This window comes from Canis lupus, chromosome 5 (assembly GCF_011100685.1).
Source record: "Canis lupus familiaris isolate Mischka breed German Shepherd chromosome 5, alternate assembly UU_Cfam_GSD_1.0, whole genome shotgun sequence".
Classification (NCBI taxonomy): Eukaryota; Metazoa; Chordata; class Mammalia; order Carnivora; family Canidae; genus Canis; species Canis lupus.
The window spans coordinates 13,515,734-13,541,667 of record NC_049226.1 but is presented as its reverse complement, the minus strand read 5'-3'; the positions used below and the strand labels follow the sequence as shown (position 1 = coordinate 13,541,667).

General features: G+C 53.9%; 1 protein-coding gene and 1 non-coding gene across 4 annotated transcripts in view; one reads left to right on the top strand and one right to left on the bottom strand.

The window, feature by feature from the left end:
• Positions 1-1,747: 1,747 nt before the first annotated feature.
• LOC119872105 lies at positions 1,748-1,850 on the bottom strand. Its single transcript, XR_005360289.1, has one exon. It is a non-coding gene; the product is annotated as a U6 spliceosomal RNA (small nuclear RNA).
• Positions 1,851-16,756: 14,906 nt separating this feature from the next.
• GRIK4 (glutamate ionotropic receptor kainate type subunit 4) overlaps positions 16,757-25,934 on the top strand; it is a 422,971-nt gene continuing 413,793 nt past the window's right edge. For 2 of the 3 annotated variants that reach the window (XM_038535885.1, XM_038535878.1), the window contains exon 1: positions 16,757-16,859. The gene's annotated coding sequence lies outside the window, so the exon portion shown is untranslated. The remainder of the gene's footprint in view (positions 16,860-25,934) is intronic. The other variant, XM_038535883.1, reaches the window with a different exon arrangement.

The following is a 25,934-nucleotide window of genomic DNA, read 5'->3' as shown; positions in this document are numbered from 1 at the left end:
GGAAGTGTTGGGGTGGTGAAAAGAGCCTGAAGGGTCAGGTTCAGTTCTAGCTCTTCTGTTCACTTGCTGTGTGACCCCGAGCAGGTCAACCCCTGGGTCCCATTTCCTCAGCTCCAGATCAGGGTCAGTAATACTTAATGGAGTTATTGTGGGGCATGAATAAGAAATTTCCAAGCATGTGATCGGTGTCTCTCTAGAAAGCTGGTGGTGGCAGTATTTTATTCTAGGAGCTGAATACTTAAAGTGGGAAAGGTGAAAAGATGATGAATGCATTTAGGATATGGAAATCTCTCTCTTACAAAGGCAGCCCTATTTCAGGTTTTATCATGGTTTTGTGTGTCCAAATGCTAGGCTTACGTGTATGTGTGTGAGAGAGGAGGGAGAGAATGTATGTTCATTTTTTAAAAATTGGTTGCTAGCCTATATAATAATATACTTGTTTAACCTAGTTCTTTTAAATGTAAAGGAAGAAAGAAATGGTGATTTAGTAAGAACTTTGGTTTTAAGATTTTATTTATTTGAGAGAGAGCGTGAGCAGAGGAAGGAGCAGAGGGAGAGGGAGAAGCAGACTCCCCACTAAGCAGGGAACCCAACGTGGGACTCGATCCCAGGACCCCAAGATCATGACCTGAGCTGAAGGTGACACTCAATCCACTGAGCCACCCAGGTGCCCCCAGAACCTTGGTTTTAAGAAACCTATATATTGAACTTGTGCTGCTTTGGTGCTACTGTTATAAGGGGGTGGAGTGTGGTCGCAGGAGACGTCCCAGAAATTACGCAGTCCTGTGTAACTAATGGTTTTTTTCATCTTGCTGAAAGCCTCCTTCCATACGCAGTGTGCTGATGCTATTTGGGTTTATCTTCCCATTAAAGCTAGACCTTGGTAGTTTGGAAACATCTTTAATTTCCTTAAAATATATGAGCTGCTTACATTTTTAATTAATGGGAGACTGAGTTATAGTGTGATTATTTAATGAAACTTTGCGTTTTATCTTCCTAAAAATGCATATATTACCATAGCTACTGCGGTAAAGAGCATAAGCGATTTTCATATTCATGTATGGATATGAACTTCTTATGCTTTAGGACCTTTTCTGGAGAACGCAAACCCTGTAGCCCAGACAGCATGGCCTGAAGGGTGATGTGGGGCAGGGTTTCTGGGGCTTTCCCTGTCTTCCCCTCCTATCTGTACGTCAGACCAAGGAAGCATGACCAGACCAAACTAAAGTCCTTTCTACTCTCTGCTCTCATTTAGCTCATTGTCTAACCCGGAACAAGTCATTTGCCAGGTTTCTCATCTTCTCCTGAGGAAGTTAGGTGCCAGTTCTCTCTTGGGTCCCTCCAGTCCTGACAGGGTCCAAGGTCGATGACCCAAGAGCACAGAGGTGCAGCTTAGAGGGGGCTCGCTGGGCGGTCCCAGGTGACCCCAGCCTTTCCTGGCCTCGTGTGTTCCTCCAAATAAGAGCATAATTTTAATGTCACTCGCTGAAGTCTGTCCCTGGAAATCTCCCTTTGCCCTCTTCTTCTTTGGCATCTCTTCTTTTGATAGATTCCTCTAGTTGAGCATGACCTACAGTCTTCTGAGGCATTATTTATATTTTCTCTGTTGTCCTCATCTCCATGCCAGTTTACAAGAATCTTGAGGGCTTTTGGGGAAGCGGATCTGACATTCCTGGTTCAGAGAAGACTTTCTGAGCATTGGCTGAGAGAGACTGACAGGTCTTTTTTTTTTTTTTTTTTTTCTTTTTTTAATATAGAACACTTCTCAGATTTGTGTGTCATCCTAGCGCAGGGGCCGTGCTAATCTTCTCTGGATCATTCCAATTTTAGTATATGTGCTCAAAGCGAGCCTGAGACTGACAGAGCTTACCTCCATTCCCTCTCGTGTCCTGATTGATGGCCTCTTCTGAAAGGCTTCTGAAATTTGGCAAATTCACAAAAGTTGAGTGCCCGGAACCTGAGGTAGCTGGATTGATTATTTAGCCAGCAAGTGCAGCAGCAAGAAAACGGGCCCAGCCAGCAAGAATGAGTCCCAGAGAACTTGGAGGCTTTCATGCAATCAAATATTTATAAACAGCTCCAGTGGAAGGAAAAGAGGCACAAAACTCTCCCTATGCCTTGCCACCTATTGAAAGTAAAAGCTTCAAATTTGGGGCGCCTGGGTGGCTCAGTCGGTTAAGTGTCTGCCTTTGGCTCAGGTCATGATTTCAGGGCGCTGGGGTCGAGCCCCGTGTGGGCTTCCTTGCTCGGGGGGGGGGGGGGGGGGGGGGAGTCTGCTTCTCCCTCTCCTGCTCCCCCTGCTTGTGCTCTCTCTCTCTCTCTATCAAATAAATAAATAAAATCTTTTTTAAAAAGGCCTCAAAATTTCTTGACCTTTTTCTTTTTCCTTTTAGAAAGTGGCCTCTTTGCCACATTCTAATTTGATGGGGGCAGCCAGTGATATTTGGCTGCAGTACCTACGGAGCCTAATGTTTGCCTCCTGTGGGGTATCTGTACTCTAATAGGAGTGTGGGGGAAGGTTCTGGAGCTGTAAATGTGAGTTTTGATTGATTACCTGACATGCTCAACTTCTTCCTGTCTCTTCAGGGAAGCGCCGCATCGCAATTAAGCCTGGGCACAGGTAGGCAGATTAAGATAACCCGGAATCTTTCTATCTTGGGTCGGAGTACCTGGACAGCCACGACTGATAGGGTTTCCTGACTAATCGGTCAAGTTTATTTCTAGCTTTGTTTCAGAAAAGAAAGGATTGGAGGAACAAGGTGTTTGAAGATGTTTGGAGGGAAAAAATAAAATGTTGGCCTTCGGGGAAAGAGGCAAAAGTTCAGGATCGTTTATCGTTTTTGTTACTAGGGAAGGCCTGTAATGCTTTTTTCTTTCAAAATGTATTCTTTTTTAAGATTTTATTTATTTATTCATGAGAGACACACAGAGAGAAGCAGAGACACAGGCAGAGGGAGCAGCAGGTTCCATGCAGGGAGCCCAACGTGGGACTCGATCCCGGGTCTCCAGGATCACGCCCTGTGCCGAAGGCAGATGCTCAACCACTGAGCCCCCCAGCACTCAAAATGTCTTTCTGGTGTGCTCCTTGCTCTATCCCCAGCGTGGCCGGGTCGTTTTGGGCAAACACCAGCATGAGCGTGGGTTCCTGCTCCTCCCGTCACTTGTCAGCCCAAGAACCGTAATGGCTCTGTGGGGACTCCCACGGGGAGATCCAACTCTACTTAGTTTCTGAGCTGTTCATGATTTCTTTGGCCAACTTGATTTCCCTCTCCTACCCATCATGGCCCTTCACCCGAGTGAGGCTTAGCCTCCTCCCTGCCCCCCGCACCTTGCCCCCAGGTAGTCCTGCCTCAGCCTTTGCCTTCAGGCCAGCCCAGAACGTACCTGTCCATCCATGTCTTGCTCGTGTTTCCAAGCTCCCTCTTTTCATTCTCTGCAACTGCCAGCTACTGTTCTCTTTCCCTGACTCCTTCCGCAGTTGGGGCTTCCCCCTGTATCCCACCAAATCCCCACATTTCCATTTAGCAGTCCGAGTATTGGGTGCCCGCTCTGCAGAGCAGTGTGCAGCATCTCGGGGAGGACGAAAGCAGGGGCCACAGTTCATTGTGTACAAGCTACACGTCAGGTGTTGTCCCCTTATGTACCTTACGTCTCATCTTCACAAGCACCCCAAGAGGTAAGTAGTTTTTCTCCTTTTTTTTTTATTCACAAATGAGGTGATGGAAGCTTGGGGTGATTCTCGTGTCCCTGATGGAATAGGTAGGCTTCAAGAGAGGGCCTGGCTTCCACCAAAGCCTTGTCTTTCTCACCCTGCTGTGGAAATAGTTTCTTCCCTTAAAGATGTTTGCAATCAAATAGCGAAGGCAAGGGTATGACTATCACTTATCTGCCTTTCTTCCTTTACTAAATTGCAAGCTATTTACGCTGGACCAAGGGTTAGAAATTTGCATTTCATTTCAGCCGTTTGATCCCGGGACAGGTTTGGACACAGCTGCACATAAAAAGGATAAATCCAGCAACTGAATCACACTGAGTAGAAAGGGGACAGTTAGCAAATGGGGAAGCTGGTGAAAACCTACACTGACAGCCAAGAGGCTTGAAATCGGTCATGACAATGGGAGGAAATGGTATAGTCGAGGTAGGGTCTACACAGGTTGGCATGTGAGTTACTATGCAGAAGAAGGAGGGGTTAAAAAAAAGAAGAAGAAGAAGACTGTTGCATGGACCTGAGAGATTGGTGTTGCCATTAGCAGAAGTGGGGAAGCGTGAAGGAGGGAGGCTGTCAGGGGAAATTAGTTCCATTTGGCATGTGCAGTTGAGGCAGCCGTCTATCAACAGCCACGTCATCCAAGAAGCTGCAAGTGTGGTGCTGGAGGCCAACTGGAGTCCCACCTGTTGGTGTCCCAGCCGGATGCAGAACGGGAACCCTGCGTCCATAAACCTCAGAGTGGAAAGTGCTTCCGAGTCCATCCGCTGATGAACGGGTCAGCAAAATGACACATCCACCCAATGGGATGTTATCTGGCCCTTGCACGCTACATCATGATGGTCCTCGGAAACTTCACACCAAGGGAAGAAGCCAGTTACAAAATACCCACAGATTGTATGATTCATTTACATGAAACGTCTAAAATAGGTGATTCCATAGAAACAGAGAGCAGATTTCTGGTTGCCAGAGGCTGGGAGATGGGAGAGTCCAAATGGGTTTGGAGGGATCAAAATGTTCTGGAATTCGAAGATGGTGACAGTTACACAACCTCACAAATACACAAAGAAACATTGGATGGTACACTTAAGGAAGGTGAATCCTATGGTATGCGAATTATGTCTTTTCTTTTTTTAATGGAAGAAAAAAAAGGACCTCAGAGATCGCCCACTTTGTTCCCATCCTGAGTGATTCAATGCTTTCATCCATCCCCTACCTACACTCCTTAAACATGCTTCAACAGCTCCCGTCACAGGGAACTCACCATCCCGCACACCTCGTAGGGTTGTGTTGATGAAAATGAAGGAATAAATGGAAAGTTTTGTCGTACCTAGCATATAGTCAACACTTGATAAATGATCTTTTTTTTTCTTACTTCTCTCCTGCCCTTTACAACACTAGAAACCCAGTAAGAGCTCAAATACTACATGTGTTTGGTCCTCCAATAGCCTAAAAAGCCCGAAGCACCAAGCTGAAGCAATGATCTTGTTGGAATAATCTGTGCAAATGTAAGGTTGGTTAGGGATTTTGTTTTTTAAGAGTCTTGATGGGGTCTACAGACGCTTTTACTGCCAATGAGGTCAGTTTGCTAGGATATTAGCAAGCAGTTTGCCTGCTGGAGGGTTTGTTTTTCCCCTTCATGAGGTGTGCACCCAGCGTGGCCAGAGATCTGAGGTGCTGTTGGTTGGAGACAACTGGGTGACCGCCCAGCAACATGCCAGGGGAGCTTTGATCCCAGGGTCCTGGGATCAGGTCCTGCATTGAGCTCCCCACAGGGAGCCTGCTTCTCCCTCTGCCTGTGTCTCTGCCTCTCTCTCTCTGTGTCTCTCATGAATAAACAAATAAAATCTAAAAAAAAAAAAATTGAGAGCAGTCTTTATTTAACATAAAAATAAACATATTTAACATAAGGCAGGTGACCCAAACCTTCCTAGTAACCCTCTGCATTTTGGTAAATAGAAGACAGAACCAAAGCTACTTTATACAGTGAGCAAAAGTAATGAGTCACTTCCCCAGATTCTTATCCTAATCTCAGATTTTATCCCTGTTTTGGCTGAGGTCAGGCGAATACTATGAAATGGTATGGCACCAAAATCCTAGGCAGGAGACACTTTATTTAGGGTCAATCATCTACAACACTTGGTCACCTTTTACAAGCCGTTTGATATAATCTGTTGGTCTGACGCAGCCCTGGCCATGGCTGAAGACGTCTGGGTGATCTCCTGGATTGCTTCCTAAACCACTGCAATAAACCCAACAGGAGAAGGCCTCAATGGCTTTGCACCAAGGGGGCGTCCCTCCCACCTCTCATTCCCTCGGCTTCCTACCCCACCCCCGGCCCCCTAACCCACCCCCGATGCTAGGCAGCTAGGCCCACAGGACACAAGCGTTACTCTCAGAGGAACAAAACAACCGAAATGTCCCCACCTGCTTTTTTAACTGGTCGGGTGGTTTCCAGATGTCAGTGTGAAGCATTTTTCCAGTGGCTCAGCGGTTTAGCGCTGCATTCAGTCCAGGGCGTGGTCCTGGAGACCCAGGATCAAGTCCCAAGTCAGGCTCCTGCATGGAGCCTGCTTTTCCCTCTGCCTGTGTCTCTGACTCTCTGTGTGTGTCTTTCATGAATAAATAAATAAAATCTTTTTTTAAAAAAAAAACAGTATTTTTCCTAATCAACATTGTAACCTTCTGGATATTTGTTCAGCTACGTTGAATATACTCTATTAAGTGGAACTCTACAGACGGGAAAGCAGGTCTGAACCTCGCTTCTCTGGAGACATCATGATATTTCTTATTATTTGATGGTGTTAGTGTTTTGCTAGGATATTAGCAAGCAGTTTGCCTGCTGGAGGGTTGTCATTGCCTCTTCCTTCAGTCGCCAGTTTTTTTTTATTATAAATTTATTTTTTATTGGTGTTCAATTTGCCAACATGTAGAATAGCACCCAGTGCTCATCCCCTCAAGTGCCCACTTCAGTGCCCATCACCCAGTCACCCCCACCTCCAGCCCACGTCCCCTTCCACCACCCCTAGTTCGGTTCCCAGAGTTAGGAGTCTCTCAAGTTCTGTCTCCCTTTCTGATATTTCCCACTCATTTTTTCTCCTTTCCCCTTTATTCCCTTTCACTATTTTTTATATTCCCCCGATGAATGAGACCATATAATGTTTGTCCTTCTCCGACTGACTTATTTCACTCAGCATAATACCCTCCAGTTCCATGCACGTCGAAGCAAATGGTGGGTATTTTTCGTTTCTAATGGCTGAGGAATATTCCATTGTATACATAAACCACATCTTCTTTATCCATTCATCTTTCCAAACAAACAGTTTTGAATGAACTTGGAAAACCAAGCTTAGTTTCTTGACTCCTCCTCTGGCCTTGCATCTCTTTCTCTGCTCCTTGCCACTGTGGATAATTTGCTGTTCCCATCTGTCCATTTCCTCTGACCCTTGCCACTGATAATATGATTAAAACCTCCACTCTGTTGCTTTTCATTTACTTCAAATCATTTCTGATTATGTGTGCTGTATTTTCTTTATTTAGACCCAAGGTATAATTAGGGAAGAGAACTGGACAAAAGAATCTTTTTTTTTTTTTTTCCTGTCTCTCACCATGGTGTTGGATGGAAAATGCTGCCCAGCATGTCGGGTAAGATCCTAGCTGCTCCGTGTCTTTTGTAGCAGTCGGGGGGAAAGGTGCCTAGCTACGCCAATCCAGATGTGCGATGGTAGCTTGTTTATCTTACTTTGTGTTAATGAGATTCTTCAGCTATTGTTACTTTGAAGTACGGCTTCTATTTTATCTAGCATTTATTAAATGTCAGCCATGTGCTCTGTTGCACACAAGGGATACTATGGTTCTTTTTCTTATTTTTTAAAGGTTTTATTTATTCATTCATGAGAGACACAGAGAGAGAGAGAGAGACACAGGCAGAGGGAGAAGCAGGCTCCCAATGTGGGACTTGATCCCAGGACCCCGGGATCACACCCTGGGCAGAAGGCAGATGCCCAACCGCTGAGCCACCCAGGAGCCCCCAGAATAGGATGGTTCTGTCTGGATTAAGAATGTAAAATGCTTGTGAGTTTAGTTTCAATGCTGGTGATTAAAAATATGTACCTAGTGGACAGTGTATGTCATTGTCGGGTATGTTTTCCAAATATTTTCTATGAAATAAATAAACATTAGACCCTGCCCCTGGGAAAGACATATCTAAGACAAGGCACAAGGAAAGAGGAATAAAACTCACTTTAAAAGTAAGATTGATTTAAAAAAAAAAAAGTAAGATTGATTTAAAAGCAAGATTTAATTTTTGCTTTTGTTTCAAGTGATAGGTTGGATTTTTTTTTTTTTTTAGCTCTTTTGGTTTTGGGTCTTACCAATGTTTTCCATTCTACAAAGAACGTTTTGATCTTTTCATCTGGCCCAAGGCGAAATTGGTGGCTTGGCTCCGTTACAAGGGAAAAGCCTGGAACGGGAAGAAGCAGGAGTTTGGACGGCAGCGTGCTTCACCAAGAAGTGGCATAGCTTTGTTCAATTAAATGCTTTGTTCCTCAGGTTCTTTACCTGCTACAGCAGGGGGCGCCTGGCTGGCTCAGCCCCCAAGAGCGCATGCTTCTTGATCTCAAGGTGGTGAGTTCAAGCCCCACATGGGGCATGGAGGCTTTTTAACACAAAAGTTTAAATAAATAAAAATAAGTGTATAGGTATTACGTCAGGATGGCGGAGTGGTTAAGCTAGAACGGTAGTGGAAGGGGACTTTGCTGGTTTAAAATCAGAAAATACAACTTAGGGATCCCTGGGTGGCGCAGCGGTTTGGCGCCTGCCTTTGGCCCAGGGCACGATCCTGGAGACCCGGGATCGAATCCCACATCAGGCTCCCGGTGCATGGAGCCTGCTTCCCCCTCTGCCTGTGTCTCTGCCTCTCTCTCTCTCTCTGTGACTATCATAAATAAATAAAAATTAAAAAAAAAAAAAAAAGAAAATACAACTTGAAGGCTCATCATTTACTACTAAATGGGTTATGTCCCCGTCTTTGAAATGGGGCTAACCCCACACGTCACAGGGCCCTGATGATGAACCCATAAGTATGATGGTGGCTTCGAGTGCGTTATAAGCTGTGAAGTGTCGTGCAAATATCAGTTGTTAGAGTGGTAGGGAGATGGATCAGCTACCTGCATGATGACAGAATTGAAAGGTTTTTATCTTGAGAATGCTTTCCACATAAGAGATGTATTTTGTTTTGTAGCGAGGAGGGAGCAGGGGCAGCAGTGTTGAGCTGAGGACTGATGTTAAGCGGGCTGACGCCTACAGAAGGGCCTCTCCAAGCCCCTCAGGAGTGAGGGAGCTTCGGGAGGGCAGGGCCCCATCTCCCCACACCTGCCTGCACCACCCCCCCACGACAGGGCCTGGCCCCTAGCAGCCAGTGAGCAAACTGCTCACCAAACCCCACTGAACCTTGAAGACACCCCAGCAGGAACTCTGTTATCTGACAACATAACAATGGCATCCCATTCACTTTTTTATCCAACTAGTCCATAAAGCAGATCCTTATATGAACATGAAAAACTAAAAATTAAAAAAAAAATAAAAAATAAAAATCTTGTCTCTAGGGGTTGGGAGAGAGAAGACCTATATCCTGTTCTGGTTATTGTCTAAATATTTATGCAGAAGTATTTTTTCTTGGGTCTGCTTTGCCTCTTTCTTTTTTTTTTTTCAATTTAGTTTCTATTTCTCTTTCCCCGCCAAATTTTTAAGTCAACCATATCACCTCTACAGTCTGCCTAATTAGCATTTGAAAAGCAGTGCACTCCATCAGACTGGGGTGGGGGGTGCAGAGAAGGATAACCTGGAGTCGATTTGTATTCCAAAGAACAGGGTATTATTGTGCGTGCTGAGCTTCACCCAAGTGCTTAATGCTTGAAAATGCATGAAGAAAACCATCCTTCCTCTAGCAGGTGGTACAGTCTGACTCCAAGGCATAAAAGCAGTAGATATATTGAGATACTTTTTCATTTTTCTCCACTGACTGTTTTCCTTTCTGAATGTGTACGCATGTGTGCATGTTATAAGAAGTCATTTAAAAAACAAGCACGATGTTCGTCTATTCAAATTGGTCTTGTTTGAGAACTATCGTCCTGTCTTGTAAATAGATTTCCTTTTTTTAACAAGGCCATTAATGCTATTTACCTAGTAACACTTGAGTGTATCAATAATATTAATTTTGTCAATAGAGCATTTAAGTGATTATTGCATTTTCTAATATTAAGTATCTTCACTGCACTTAAAGAAAAGTGCCCATGCATCTAAAGAGAAAAGCCCAATCCATGAGGCACATGTTTACTTGCAACAATAGGAGTTTCTCCAAAGATTGAAAAAAAATTTTTTTTTTTTTGCCTCGGGCCAAGGAGACAGACTGAGAATCCACGAATTTAGAGATGGAAGGTACCTCATTCAACCTCCTAAACCAATGCTGGAATCCCTTCTCTGGCAATCCTGGCAGATGGCCATCCATCTGCTTGTATACTTCCAATGCTGGGGAGCTCATTATCTCCCGAGGCAACTCATAAATTCTTTCTTATTTGAACTAAAATCGGCCTATAACTTCTATCCATTGGTCCTGGTTGTGGAGCAAATGGGAACGATCTTCAGTATTTGAAGACAACGACCACATCTTCCTTTAGTCTTTTTAAAATTAAGATAACTAGATGGCTCTAAATTAAGGCTTTCGCCTGGAATCTGGAAGAGTAACGACGTAAACAACTGAGTGTTAAACCGTGCAGTACCCAACACAGAACTTCCTCTACAAAGGAGCTCGCGGGTAAGCGTCTCTTCCATATCCACACTTGGCCGCGGCCCACTGCGCAGTACAGTTCGTGAACGTAACTCATCCCTCATTTAGCGGAGAGTAGTAAGAAATCTGCCCTGAGTGAATAGAAATCCCACCATCTTATTCTTTTTTACTATTCTGAATTCCTTCAGAGGGCACGAGCTCCTAAAAATTGCTATGAGATAAAATGTAAAGGTTTTCCTTTAGAAGGGAAAATTAAACGCACCAGAACATAAATTTTTGAAAGCAGGAACTATGTCCAGATCTTCTTTCTGTACCCCTTAGTGCCTAATATCATTCCTGGCAGATGGAAGCTGCTGCTGATTTACTGTTTTGTTGAGCTGAAAAAGGGAACTGGCCAACATTATGTTGAAATATACGTGTCTCTGGGAATGCGCACACACATCTGTCTGTCCACCTACCTGGCTGTGTGTCTGTAAAGAGAGACATATATACACATGCATATGCACACACATTTTTTTTCTACTTTTTACTCTCCTGGGATTGTTTCCTAATGATTCACAGGACGACCTAATGCCACAGTGCAGACAAAAATGTTCTCTGGATGAACTGCCAACCCCACACACCTGGGGTGATCTGGAAGGTGGCATCTTATTTACATATTTTGGCATCTTATGTATTTTTAAAAGATTTTAATTTATTTATTTGAGAGAGAGAGAGAGAGAGAGAGAGAGACTGGGGCAGGGGGCAGAGGGAGAGAGGGAATCCTAAGCCGATTCCCCAACTGAGCGAGCGCAGAGCCCGATGCGGGGCTGGACCCTGGGCTCTGAGATCAGGACCCAGGCTGTAACCAAGGGTCGGACACCCAGCCGGTGAGCCACCCCGGCGCCCTCGGCATCCTATTTTTGTATCCTGAGATTGTCGCATCAAGAAGGCAGATCCTCTCCTGTGTGCCCCTCATTGCTAAAGCGATCGTACCTTGCTCCCAGGTAGCTCCCCATTCCTCGTCTGTCCTAGCTCTCGCTCCCGCTCCCCTGTACAGCTTTCTCCGTTGCTCTTGTTCTTGGAGATCAAGAAGGACAACAGGGAAATGGTGAGAAAAAGTACTTTAGTCTTTGTCTAGCACAGACTTCAGTGGGCTTGTCCCCATCTCATAGTGGTCTCTGCCCAGCATCCTTCTCGAAGCATGCTTCTCACCCTCCCTGAGCCAGAAGCCCCGACTTGTTTTTGTTTTTTAAGATTTTATTTTTTTATTCATGAGATACACAGAGAGAGGCAGAGACACAGGCAGAGGGAGAAGCAGTCCGATGTGGGACTCGATCCCTGGACCCTGGGATCCTGACCTGAGCCGAAGGCAAATGCTCAACCGCTGAGCCACCCAGGGGCCCCCAGAAGCCCTGAGTTTTAACCCAGCTTTGCTGCTTCCTTACTGATTTCTGTCTGGAACATGGGCTCTCGAAACCTGCCTCGCCTGTGAGAGCCCATGAGGAGAGGCGGATGTGGAAGTAGAAAGCCCACCACAGGTACGATGCTGGCTTAGAAGCAAGCATAGCACCCCTGCTCTCTGGGCACCAGCTGCCAGGCTTGACCGTGCAGGCGGGCCCCACGCCCCACTTCCTAGCAGGTGCGGCCGCAGGGGCCGGCCTGCAGCTGCAGCCCAGGTCTGTGGGAGATCCGGGCAGAGAATTACAGGTGCACACCCAAGCCCGTATGTGCCGAAGACCCTCGGTCCCAGCGCTGGACTTTCCATAAGCCACAGGTCCCTGGTGCTTGCCGCCACCCCCACACAGTCTGCCGGCCTAGACTATGCCCCCGCGACTGTGTTAACTGTATGTGAGGTATCCTACAGAAAAGACCTGATCTCCGAATGGATCAGACTGTGAGAAGACAATGTATGGCCTCTACGATATTTTTCATTTGCCTGAACCCCAAGAGGCCAAGCCCTGGATTTGTCTTGTTTTCTACTTTGTCTCCAGGGCCCGGCGCATAATAGGCACCAAAGATTTCTGGAAGAAGAACGCATTGCCATGGCAGCTTATCTCCTCTACAGGGTAGTAAATGGAAATTGAGATATGGGGTGGGAATGAATTAGGTTCTTATGCTGGGAGGAGAGCTCGAATACAGAAGGGGAGGCAGGTTGTATTCCGATCAAGGAGGATCCAAGTTTCCCCTGTAATTTCAGTGTGAGCGGGATTCTGTACGCCTAGACTAATAAGATGGAGGTAAGAGAGGCTGGGGCAGGAGAGCTGCCTCAGAACATGGTCCTCAAGTGGAGGGGCTGCTTTTTCACAGTAGACATAGTCTTTGCAGTCAGCTAGGCTGAGCAATGTGCTGCCACGGGGCCTGGGGGCTGCGTGCATCTCAGCCCCCAGGTGTGCATGTTTGCTCTTCACCGACACTTGGCTACAATGTCCATGAAGCAAAACTGCTGTTTAGAGCATCCTTTAAGGCAGGAGTCAAAATCAAAGTGAAATCCAAGACCCATTCTCTTTCTAGTATCAATTGTTTTTTTCTTTTTAAAGATTTCGTTTATTCATGGGAGACACAGGCAGAGGGAGAAGCAGGTCCCCTGCGAGGAGCCCGATGTGGGACTCGATCCCAGGACCCCGGGATCACAGCCAGAGCCAAAGGCAGATGCTCAACCGCTGAGCCACCCAGGTGCCCCTCATATCAATTCTGCTTCTAAGCTGGTTCTGTTAGACATTATTCTTTAGGAATGAACCATTTATATCCCAAACAGGTGACCAAAGGACAGAGAATTATTTCATCTCATCTGGAGTTTGAGTGTAGTACACTAGCAGGGTTGCCGCACGTCACACCAAGAGGCGATAAGGATCCTCGGTCAGGCCCTTGCTGTCTCCAACCTCAAGGCGCTCCACCAGAACCCTACCTTCAGCTTAGGTTTGTAAAGACTTCAGGTTTAGTGGAGGCCAGTAGTTTCACACTGCCTGTCAGGAAAACCCATCTGGCTCCCCCAAATCAGTGGTGGAAGTAAATTTGATTTGCCAGAACTGCAGACCTCACTAACCCCCACTTCATGTCGGCTCATTCATCCAACACATTTACTGAGCACCTGCTATCTTGGGAATTCTGCTGCTAATATAGATTTTTTTTTAAAAAATCCACACTCTCATTATGAACTTGTGGTTAACCTTCAAAGGGATCTTCAGAAAAGAGATGGTAGGCAAATTTAAGAACAACTATTCTGCTCTGTGGATCTACCTGAGAAAAATACAAAAAAGGGAGAAGCTAAAAATAAATCCAAGGGAACAAGTCCATAGTCTTTAAGTGAATGCAGACATGGATCGAGTGAGTAACCATAAGTGCAAGAGAATTCTAGAGCGGGGAGTAATTAATTCTGTCGGGAGGGGACCCGATAGCAGGGCAGGAGCAACTTCTTGTAGGAGGAAATTCCTAAACTGAGGTTTTTTGTACCTGTGTGTGTGTGTGTGTGTGAGGCTTCTTGACCGAAATCGATGTGTTAGAGCACAGAAGCATAAAATAGGAGGACCAGGGAACTAACTGTGGGCAGTTTGGCACTGATGGAGCCTGAGATGGGCAGTGGTGGGAGATGGGTGTGGCCAGAGGAGTGAGCAGGGATCTTAGGTGCTATGCTGAGGAGTGTTGGGCTCAGTTGTACTTTATAGGCCATACGGGGTCATGAAAAGGGGTTTAACCTGGGGTGCGAAGGAGTAATGCTCATTTTAGATCCATCACTGGGCAGCCATCTGTGGGGTGTTAGGGGCCAGTCTAAAGTCATCAGTTAGAGACTGCTGGCATGGTTTCTAAGAGACACAGGGATGGCATGTCCCACGAAGTCAAGCGTGGATAAGTCACCCAGTCACATCCGTTGGCCCTACTGATGCAGTGGGTTCATTATGCACTTGTGATAAACCTTCACAGGGACTTTTGGAAAAGACAAGGCAGGTAAATTTAAGATCAAGTATTCTTTGCGGAACTACCTGAGGCAAATACAAAGAAGGAAGAAGCTGTACATCAATCCAGAAGAACAGACTCCTTCCTGTGGGCTCCAGCCACCGAAGAACTCAGGTCCACCAGGGCTTCACCAGGCTGCCCAGGCACGCTGAACCCTGGCTGGGCCGGATGCCTCAGTTAAGGGATGCTTCAGTTGAGAAGGTCCAGGGGCAGGAGTCCCATTTCCCAACCTCTCTGGAATCCCCCAAATGGCCCGGACTGACATCCCCACCCCATCCCCACTCCCAGCTGAGCTCGGGAACTTAGCTTGTCATCTGGAACGAAATTCTGATTGACAAGTGGCATTGATGTTCTGGAGAAAAGAAAGAGGAGAGCAAGCAGTGAGTACTCAAAACAACTCATCAGCTGGTGGCAGAAAGAAGAGACAGGTTGTCCCTTGGCAACCACCAGGGTGGGGCTGACAGCGGGCTTCCCTGGCACTGCCGCCTGCCTCCTAGAGGACCCCTTGCTTCTAGGGGCAGAGGCCTGATGGGGAAAGAGAGTGATCCTCGCAGCAAGGGGGAGAAACCGAGGTCCTCATTAGGTCACAGCCAAGTCTACCTTGGACCCATCAGCAATCTCTCTGACCTTGTCAAAAGCTCCTTCCCGCCTCCTTGGTTAATAGGATGAGCTCACCAGGCAAAAGAATAAGATGAAGCATTTCACTTAGTGTTTTTCCTCCAAAACCCTTAAGCTACCACGGTCTTGCTGATCTTGCAGCCTTCCCGTAACAGAGGCCCTGGATCCACACTTGGCATTTCACAGTTTGAAGTAACTTTAGAGATTACTTAGTTTGCTTTTCTGGTGTGTACAGATGTGGAAACAGAAGCCAAGGGTCCTGAAATCTCTTGCCCGCGATCCCCGGGGTGCCCCTCCAGGGAACCTCCTGCTTGGCCCAATGCAGTCCTTCTGCCCCTTTCGCCAATGAGGCCCAGGCCGAGGGACTAGAGCTGGAATTAGGAGGTAGTTCTGTGCAGCCTCTTCACCGCCGGTGTGGCTGGTTTGCAGGCTTCCTCCTCTGTGCAATGGGGGCAGCGTCACCTTGCAAGGTTGATGCCAAGGTGATTGCAAACGACGGTGTCTAAGAGCTGTGTTCAGGGCACACAGTCGGTGCTAAATGGTGTCTTCCCTAAGGAGCGAGCACCCAGCCGGCGAGGGGAGGTGGGGCATGGCAGGATGGGAGCCACATTCCGGCCTGCAGCCCGGGGGGCAGGGAAGTGGCCAGGGCAGGGCGGCCAACCCTGCGTGGGGGGCGCAGTGCCAGCCAGGACGCTACCCCTTGGAGGCCAAGACCCTGCGGGCGTGGCTGGGAGCGAGCCGTGCCCCCCCCCCACCCCGGGGTCTGGGTCTGATGGGGCTGCGGGTGCGCGGGCGCGGCGGGGAGGACCGGCGGGCAGCCCCCTGGCGTGGGGGGGTTGGAACTAGTGTCTGCGGGCCTCGCCGTCCTGTCCTCGGGCCTCCTGCCGCCGCCTCCCCCTGGGCGCAGCTGCGGGGCGGGGCGCCCGGCGCCGACTGTGTGGGAAGGCTTGGTTGCCCTCCTGGCCCCGCCGCTCGCTACCTGGCTCGGGCTCAGGCGGGGCCCTGGGCCGCACCGGGCGCCCCTCCCGGCCTCGGGGCCTCTGGACGCACCGCACCGCGCCCTGGAAGCCTCGACGGGCTCCCCGGCCCACCTCCCCCCACCCCTCCCCACCCCCGGCCCCCCGCGGGGTCCCGCCCGCTCTCCCGCTCGGTCCTCGCGCCGCAGCCCGGCCCGCTCCTGCCCCGCGCGGTGCCCGTGGCCCCACCAGGGGGCGCCCTTCGCCCGCCGAAGCCGGCCGCGCCGCACCTCCGGGGCCCGGGCCCCTCGCGCGGGGCGTGCGGGTGCGGGAGCGGGAGCGGGAGCGGGTGCGGGAGCGGGAGCGGGTGCGCGCCGGGAGCCCCCCAGCCCCCGCCTCCAGGGCGCAGCGCCCGCCCTCGTCCCGCGGCCCCCGGCCCCCCCCCACCGCGGAGGCGGCAAGTTTGCCCCCGGCCGCCCGCCCCGCCGCCCGCCCCGCTCCCCCGGCTCCCCCGGCTCCCCCGGCTCCTCCGGCGCTCGGCTGCGGGGCGCGTCGGCGGGGCCCGAGCGGGTGCCCGGGGCGCGCGGGCCGCCCTGCCCCGAGGGGCGCCCCCCCCCGGCCGGCGTGCGCGGGCCGCTGCAGTCCCCGCGCTGACCGCCGGGCGGCGCCCCGGCCGCGCTCCTCCCGCCGCCCGCTCCCCGCTCCCCGCTCCCCGCTCCCCGCGCTCGCGGCCGGACACACACCGCCTTCGGCTGCCGGCGGAGCGCGCTGGGGCCGCCGCGGCTGCTGCGGAAGCGGGGAGACCGGAGAGCGACGGCCCGGCCGCCCGGCCCGGCCCCCGGAGCGCGGAGCCGCCCAGGTAAGGGGCCCGCCGCGCGCCCCAGCCCGCCCCCGACTCCCGCGCCCCGGGCCGCCGCCCGCCCCCGCCCCCGCCCCCGGCCCCGGCCCCCGCGCTTGGCCCCCGCGCTGCGCCCGCGGCTCCCCGGGCCCGCCGCCCGCCGCAGCCCTCCCCGGTCCCCGGTGCTGCCGCCGGTGCTGCCGCCGGTGCTGCGGGTCCTGCGGGTCCTGCGGGTCCTCCGGGTCCTCCGGGTCCGCCGCCCCCGCCCCGCCCCGGGCACCCGCGTCCTACCCGAGGGGACCCTCTTCCCCCGACGAACGCGGCTCCCACCCGCCTCACCCTAGTTCACCCGAGTGGGAAGCGACGGAGAAACTCCGGGACCCGCATTCGGGCGCGCGGGGGGGGCGGGGGGGGCGGGGGGCGGGGCGGGGGGCCGGGCCGGGGTCGCGGTCGGGGTCGGGGTCGGGGCGCCCGGAGCACCTGTGCCCGCCTCCCCGCCGGGCTCCCTCGAGCCGAAGAAAGTGAGCGAGGAGCAGCGGGCGCGGGCGCGGGGCCGGGCGGGGCGAGTGGGCGGGGGGGGGCCTGGCAGCCGCGGGGCACTGCGGCCTCAGCCTCTCCCCGCCGGACCTGGGGCTCGCGGCTCCCGGCGTCGCCACTTGACGCTGCCATCTTCCTCCCGGCGCTGTTGTCTGGCGGTGCCACGAGGTGCCACCTCCCTGCCTCCCTCCAGCGGCTCTCCTGGGCATGTCTCCCAGGGGCCTGGGGTGCCTGGCGGGAGGGGGGCGCTCCGGGCCCGGCCCGGCCCCTCGGGACCACGCCGAGCGCCCCAGGACCGGCCCGGCCGCGGGCACACGGGCCACCCTCACTTCGGCTCCCCGCGGGGCACCGGGGTGACAGGGACGCTTCCGGGAGCACCTGCAAGCAGCGTGGTGTCCCCGGGATGGAGGCCGCCGGGCGGGCAGTGGGCGGCGGGAGCAGCCTGGTGGCACTTCGCTCCGCCCTCCCTCCGCCCTCCCCCCTCCGCCCTCCCCCCTCCCCCGTGTCTGCGCTCGGGGGACCCGCCCTGAGGGCCCGGGGAGGTCCGCCGTGCCGCGCGCCTCCCCCCCCCGCCCCCGGGAAGGAAGCCCCAGGAACTCCGCGGGGCCTCGTGGGGCCGGCGGGGTTTGCTGAAGCTGCAGCCCGTGCCTCATCATTAATCAGGTTTATTATTTTCCTCACTGGCCGGATGTGTTCCTCAAGGTCGCGACCCTTTGGAGAGTTAATCTAATATGCACACATTACAGTGTCTGGGTTTGTTTAATTTTCCGTATTTTGTTCATTTCTTGCGGAGCCAGCTTCCCGCGGGGAGCTGTGGCCGGGCTCGCCCACCGGGCTCCTGCCACCTGGCTGGCCCCGTCCCCTGGGCCTCCTCCGCCCGCCACCTGGGACCCGAGGGAGGCCGATGGGGAAGGGCCAGGGGCTGCCACCGCCACGGGGGGGACACGCTGGCCTGTCTTGCTCCCGCCCCCCCCTTCCCCCCAGGCGTCCTGATCGTCGCTGACATTTCGGGCAGCACCAAAAGTTCTTTCCAGAGCCTGGGTCTGCGCCTGGGTCTGGCTGCCCTCCCCGAGGATGGGAGGACGCAGAGGGAACTTGGGCAGAGAGGGAGGGAAGCGGGACCCCCAGGGGTGACGCGGGGCTCCTGGAGAGGGGGTCCGAGCCACATCCAGACGGAGGGAAGGAAGAAGGGCCGAGGAGCCGTCCTGTGCGGCGGGAATAGGGGCGAGTAGGGGCGGGCGGGGCGCGCCGGAGCGGCGGGAGCGTGTGGGGAGGAAGCCTCTCCTGTTACTTGTGCGAGTACGAATCCCTTATGCGTGTGACGAGCGCGCAGCTTTCCAAATGCTTTTTAGGAGAATTACTTCATCTGATCTCCACCAGGGCCCTACGAGCGTTTCGTCTGCACCATCACCCCGTAAGGAGGCGTCACTGACCCCCAGACCCCCGGGCGCCGAGAGCTCAGTGTCCAAGGCTCGGCAGCCGCGCGGGAGGCCTCTGGACTCCGGGCCCAGTGCTCCGGTGCTGCTACCTGTTGCTTGTTAAGGTCCCTGCCGTCCGGCCCCCGCTCTCCCCGGCCCATGCTTCGGTTCATCTTCCCGTTCTCTGGGTCGGCTCCACGCTTTCCCCTCCCCGGGCTGGGGCGGGGGGGGGGGGGGGGGGGGGGGGGGGGCCCGCTGGCGTCCCACGTCTTAGATCAGGCTAATTCTTGGCTCCGCATTCACAGTCCCTAGACTGGCCGCTCCAGCTCCGTGGATGTCTCCCAACCCTCTGCATGTCCCTCCAGCCCTCTGGATGTCCCCCCAGGCCCCTGGATGCCCCCCAGCCCCCTGCATGTTCCCCCAACCCCCTGGATGCCCCCGCAGCCCCCTGGATGCCCCCCACCCCCTGCATGTCCCCCCAGCCCCCTGCATGTCCCCCCAGCCCCCTGGATGCCCCCCCCCAGCCCTCTGGATGTCCCCGCAGCCCCCTGGATGCCCCCCAGCCCTCTGCATGTCCCCCCAGTCCTCTGGATGTCCCCCCAGCCCCCTGGATGCCCCTCAGCCCCCTCTGCATGTCCCACCAGCCCCCTGCATTTTCCCCCCAGCCCCCTGGATGTCCCCCAGCCCCCTGCATGTCCCCCCAGCCCCGTGGATGCCCCCCCAGCCCCCTGGATGCCCCCCACCCCCTGCATGTCCCCCCAGCCCCCTGGATGCCCCCCAGCCCTCTGCATGTCCCCCCAGCCCCCTGCATGTCCCTCCAGCCCCCTGGATGCCCCCCCCCAGCCCCCTGCATGTCCCCCCAGCACTCTGGATGTCCCACCAGCCTCGTGGATGTCCTCCTAGCCCCCTGGATGTCCCACCAGCCCCTGTGGATGTCCCGCGATCCCTGCCCCAGACAGGTGGTTCCTCTTGACTGTCCCTCGCAGGGAGTTCCAGGTTCTCCCAGGCACTGTCCGGATACCACAGAGACCTTGGTTCCGCCTTCTTCCTCTGTCTCCCTCATCCCACTCCTCGGCGCCTTATCTCTTCAGACCTCAGTTCTTTTGGGCGCTTCTGGTGCCCGGCCCGAGCTTTCCTTGCACACTGCCACTGTCCCATGTGGGGCTTTAGCAGCTCAGGGCCTGGGGGTGGTGGTGGGGGTGGTGGTATCGCAGCCTCCTCCCCGCGGGCTCAGTTTCCAGGCACCTGCTGCCCCACCTGCTTCCCTACAGAAGATGGCTTTGGTAATGTGTGACCAGGTCTCCCGAGCCTCCGTGGCGCCCCTGGCTCCTGGACACGGTCCCGGGTGGTAGCTTGGACTTGATGGCCTTCTGCTTGCACGGCCCCGCCTTCTGCCTTGGGACCCATCCTTGACCCGCTCTCACTCTGGGCACCTGACGCGCTGGGCCCTCATCCTTCCCCTTCCTCCTCTTTTCTGCCCACTTACACTTTGCCAGCCTTCAAGGGGCAGCCCGGGAAGCCCTCCCCGCGCCCCAGCCCGTCACCCTCTGCAGGACCTGGTGGCAGCTTCAGCCACCAAGTCTCAGGCAGGTCTGGCTTCCTATCCTGGTGTCACTCTCTGAGTGACTTTGAACAAATTGCGTAACCTCTCTGGGCCTCACCTGTCTCACCCATAAAATGGGGACAGTCTCACCTGCCTGAAAGGCTTGCTATCAGCATGACCATATGTGGGGGGGGGTTGTGGTTTGTGGGTCCCCGCAGGGCACCTGCAGGTAGGGTCCTCTCACGCCACCATCTCCTACCTGCTGTTGCTGTTTCTTTGTCCCTGTTTGTCTCCCCACCCAGAAGGCAGGTCCCTTGAGGAGAAAGACCTTTCCCTGGTGCCTGAATTTTCAGTCCTCGGCTCCTCACCGAGCGTGCACTGTCTTTCGACACCCATACGTTGGCCCCTGCTTACAGTAGGGATGTAAGGAATCGTTGTTGCTTGCTGATGACATTTGGTTACATAAAATAGGGTCTGCCTTACATTTAACAAATCCAACACGAAAAAGCAGTTTATGCCACGGTACCAGCCCAGGTAAACCGTGGGAAGGAAGGAGGGAATCTAACGCTGTATTGACTGTGCGCTCTGCTCATTTCAGAGTCACCCCACCTCTGTTTTTACAGACGAGGAAAGGGGGCCAGAGGGGGTTCCTCTGAGCCGTGCCATAGTCCAGGGAGCACTCCAGAACCCCACTTCCTTCCCCTATACGTGGGCCCAGAAAGGGCAGTGGGAGGCGCCTTAAGAAAATATTTGAGACAGGTTTTCTTTGAACAACTCCCCACTTCAGCAGGGATGGGGTAGGTGTGAGCACGTCAGAGAGGCAGGGCCAGCGAGGCAGGTTTAGGGTTTGGGTGGGGAGCCCGGGGGGACAGGCCGCATGGGAGCAGGAAGGGTGTGTGGATGTGCTCTGGCCACGTGGGCCCTGGCGGTCAGGTGGGGCTGGAGCTCAGTGAGGAGGAGGAAGGGCCTTCCCGCAAGGAGAGCTGCCCAGACGGAGTCGGGGACAGAGACAGCTTGAAGGCTGGGTGACCGGGGTCTTGTCTGCCTGGTGGCGAGTGGGCCCTGGGGGGGGGGAGGTAAGGGTGGGCGGGAGGGGGGGTTAGGGCGGAACTAACAAGTTCAAGGGGACCTCGAAGCCAAGGAGGGGAGGTCCAGGTTGATGCATCAGGGTCTGGGGGGGTGGGGAGGATCCTGGGCGATGGGCAAGTGCCCGGCGAGGCCTTGAGGGCTGGGGGTGCGGGCAGAAGGATGGGGGGTGCGTTTGAGTGGCATTTCCAAGGAACAGCAGAATGTGCGGACAGATTGGGAACAGCAGAGGAGGGAGCAGGAAGTGTCGCAGAGAACTTTGAGATTTGGAGCCCCGGAGGCTCGCAGGATGGTGGTGCCACTTCAGAAATAGGGAAGCCAGAAGGGGAAGTGGGCCTCGGGGAGGGCTGAGGGCTGTGTTCGCAGACCTGCTGCGAGGCGCCGCCGGGAGCATTTGGGGATGGAGCCCGGGAGCCTGCGGACCAGCTGAGAGTCTTGTGCGACCAGCAGTGGCTGTCGCGCTGAAGCTGCTCCCGGGCCTGTGGCCTTCAGGGGTCCCGAGCCCAGCTGTCCTTCCGGGGGACCCCAGTGCCACGCACGGAGTGGGTGCTAAGTAAATATTTGTCTCACTGAAGTGGCCCCAAGTGATGTTCAATAAATGTTTGTTACAGAGAGAGATTCCTAGTGGATCCTGGCAGGTGAGGAGGGGACCGGGAGCCTGCGTGGACCCCGGCTTCCAGGAACCGGGTGTCCCGGGGCTCCCCCTGCCCTCCCCACCTGTCAGAATCCGGGCTACTTCTGGCTGCCTCAGTTTACTCTTGGTAATCTCCATAGTCTCAGGCCTGTAAGTCCCTCGACCTCAGGGACAGAATCGTGGGCAGGCTCCCTGGCAGGGGGTGCAAGCCGGGGGCGCCATGCCCAGAATGGGGGTGTCCCAGCGGCGGGAGGAAACACATGTTTCGAATTGAAGTTTGAGGGCTGGAGTTAAAGAGGATTTAATAGAATGAGAAATCAATAGCCCAGAGGAGGTTAAGATGTGTAAGTGAGAGGCTGGCTACAAGGCGCACTTAATAAAAAAGATTTTCCGAAGCCGTGGAGGATGGCTGCACATGGGGGGACAGTGGGGTGCTTTTGCTGCCCTGCAGCCTGGAGGCTCCTCCGGAGGGAGACTGGGGGTTTCAGGAGTCTCTGTCTTTCCGGGTGGCCGGAGTGCGACATCCCTGTCCCCCCGGCCGGAGGCTGTGTGATGTAGTCGCCAGCCCCCTGGCTCAGATCGCACGGGGTTCAAATCCCGGCCCTTCCAGCTGTTGGGCAGGGACCTACGGGGCCTAATAGTGACCAAAGTAAATCTCAGCAGGTGCATGGGGCGCCCAGTGAATGATCACATTTGCTGCTGTGACAAGTACCATTGCGTTTCCACCCTTGCAGTCTCTCCTGGTGCAGTTGAGCCGCTACAGAGCCACGTCCCTGGCGGGCCGGTGAGAGGAGGGAACTGGGTGCGACCCTCTGGGCCTTGGTCCCAGTTACAGGGTGGGCCGTGGCCGAGCTGCGGCATCAGGCTGGCCTCCAGGATCCCCCCCATGTCCCTCTTGGTGGGCTCAGTGGCCGTCCACACAGGATCCAGAGGGGCAGCAAGGCAGGACAGACGTCAGGAGACCATTTGGTCCCATCTCGGCATCCAAACCGGATCCGATCGGCACTAAGCAGGAAAACCATCTTAATTCTTTAAGGCGCTTAGACTGGGAGCTCCTCGGGATCAGGAAGGCAGCCGGTGGTTTTGTGTCTGGCAGGAGGCTCACGTCCCGGGCCTCAGTCAGTATTTGTTAGGGAGAAAGACTAGTTGACGCAACAATACTGATGGCAATAATAATAGCTAATATTTTCCCAATGCCTGTTGGGTGCTGAGCATGATGCAAACGGCTTTCCATATAGTATCTTAGTTCCTCCCCTTACTAACCTTAAGCTTTCAGATACTATTTAGGGTGCTGTGGTTGTTTTAGGCACTACTTAGGGTACTGTTATACCCATTTCACAGGCGTGGAGGCTGAGATTTGGGGTAGCTAATGCATTAGCCCAGAGTCTCGTAGCTGGTAAGAAGCAGAGTTGGGATTTGCACCCAGGTGGTCTGATTTAAAAGAAAATTTTTTTTCTTTTTATTAAATGAACTCTGTCCCCATCGTGGGGCTCAAACTCACGACCCTGAGCTCAAGAGTCACATGCCCTGCCACCTGAGCCAGCCAGATGCCCCTCAGGCTGTCTGATTTCAAACTAGGTGTTAGAGATTTCTGTGTGCCTGTGTGGGTGCATGCACATGTGTGCACACGTGTGTGTGTATGTGAAATATCCACTGATTGTCCCCTGACTTCCTAGCTCCCCCTCGGGCTCCCTCGCCCTCCTAGTCCTCGTCTCATAGGCAAGGAGGCCAGGCATGGAGGGGGCATGGATCTTCCCTACACTCTGGTGCCTTGGCCTGATTTCTTTGACCTCCCGGAGTGAGAGGTCCCTGGCAATGTTGGAGAAGCGGTCAAAGACCACCCTCATCAGAGCTCCTGTGTGGGCCCTGAGTCATGTGCCAGTCTTTGCCAGCACAGAGGCCATCGGTGGGCCTGGGGTGAAAGCCAGAACAAGGCAGCATCGTGAGCCACGGATGGGACTCTCCCATGACATGAAAAGTTTGAGGATTGGTGGAGCTCAGATGACACGTGGCCCCTCGAGGTCACAGCATCCCCCCCTCATCAGAGGGGGATCTCGCTGGGGTCTTGGACTCTCAGAAGCATGACGGGGTATCATTGGAAGAAATCTGATAGAGCGCTCCTGTCACAGTTGTGTTTATTGATCTTTCCAGCATCCTCCCTGGCCTGATTCAGCTCATAAGGTCACACAGAACATCCCCAGTAAGGTGGGTGACAGGGGAGGAATTTGGGCATCTCATTCCAGAGGCAGCAGAGACTCTTTCAGGGCAGAGAAGACTAGACTGGGCGTCGGGGGGTCCAGAAGGCCCCTCTGGAGTCCTTTCCTGGGGGTGGTTTCCAGCTGTTCGCTGCTCCTGACCTTCCACCTGACAGTCAGCCCTTCTGCCGAAGCTGCTAATGCCACTTCCTGGTGGGTATCACGTATCTTCTCAGCGGTTCTGCGCCTGCCCCCAGGATCTCTGTCAGAGGTGGAGTGGGCAGCTAGGAATTATCACCCCAGACTCTCGGGATTTCAGCGACTAGCTGGGAACCAGTGTTACTCGGTGGGGAGGTTGGATCAGGATCCAGGACTCCTGCCCCCCGCCCGGGGCTCCGTCCACACACCTGGTGCCTTCTGAAGGTCACCCCCGGCCCGTGCAGACAGTGGAGGCAGTGGTCCTTGGGCACACCTGCTCTTCCCAAGGCTGAGAATAGTACGCAGAGTAAAACAGTATTTGTCCAGAAATGATAATGCCAGTTTCATTGCTGGGAAAACAGAAACCCAGGGAGGGAAATGAAACATAGAGTCTTGTTCCTGGAAGGGACCTGAGCGCGTTCGTTCAGCAGCCTACCTGACGCGCTCTCATCTGCAGACACAATCTCCGCGGGCTGGTTATCCAGCCCCGGCTGCCGCCTCTCTCCACCCCCCCCCCCCCCCCCCCCCCCCCGTCTTCTGAAAGCTGACATTATTGAGCACTGATTATGTTCTAGATACTTTATACCTATTAAGTTGATCTACCGACAACCAACCCTGTGAGTGAACTGAGGCCCAGAGAGGTCGCGTAGCTTGCTCAAGGTGACACGCTAGTAAGTGGTCGAGCCAGGACATGGATTTGGCCCTCGGGGCCATGCTCTTGACCACTCATGAGGCAGCTGCAAACCAGGGAGCATGTGAGAACACCCAGCATGCTGTCTGGCATCCAGAAGGTGCCCAGGAAATGCTAGGGATTTTCTTCAAAAAATACCAGAAGGTTTTCCCTTAAACTGAGCCAAATCTACTCTTCATGGGGCCACGTTCTGCACCCCTCCTTGGAACCCCACGAGGCGCTTCCACCTTCCTTCCTGTTCCAGTCCTCGGGCTGTGAGCAGAAGCAAAGCCAGGATTCAGGCTCTTCCTAACTGGGTTTCTGTCCAAGACTCTTTTCCCCAAATCGAATCCTCTGGCTGGGAAGATGATGGGGGAGCCCAGAGAAATGTCCAAGGCTGGGACTCATGGGCGGGTAGTGGCCTGATCCTTGGCCACAGGGCTATGCGGACGGTGGCCACACATCCATTCCCAGGGCACGTTTCCTGAGGGCCTCTGGGGTGCCAGGCATGGCCACAGAGTGGCACTGGGTGGGTGCAGCCCAGGCCCGGCCCCTTACACGATACGCGTGCAGATATTGAGTCTGTCAGATGCCCTGGGCCTCGGGTCCTGGGGGCAGGGGGCTGAGGACCGAGGTGACCACCTTGGTCCTTGGAGCTCCTGCCAGGCTAGGGGATGCTGCAGACACTCCCCCCTCCCCCCAAGAGGACCAGAAAGTTCAGATGACCCAAATCTCGTAGTACAGAGTGGGCAATTAGATGGAGAAAGCGCACCAGTGCATTTGAGCTAAAATAGCACCATCCCCTTCTCCTTTGA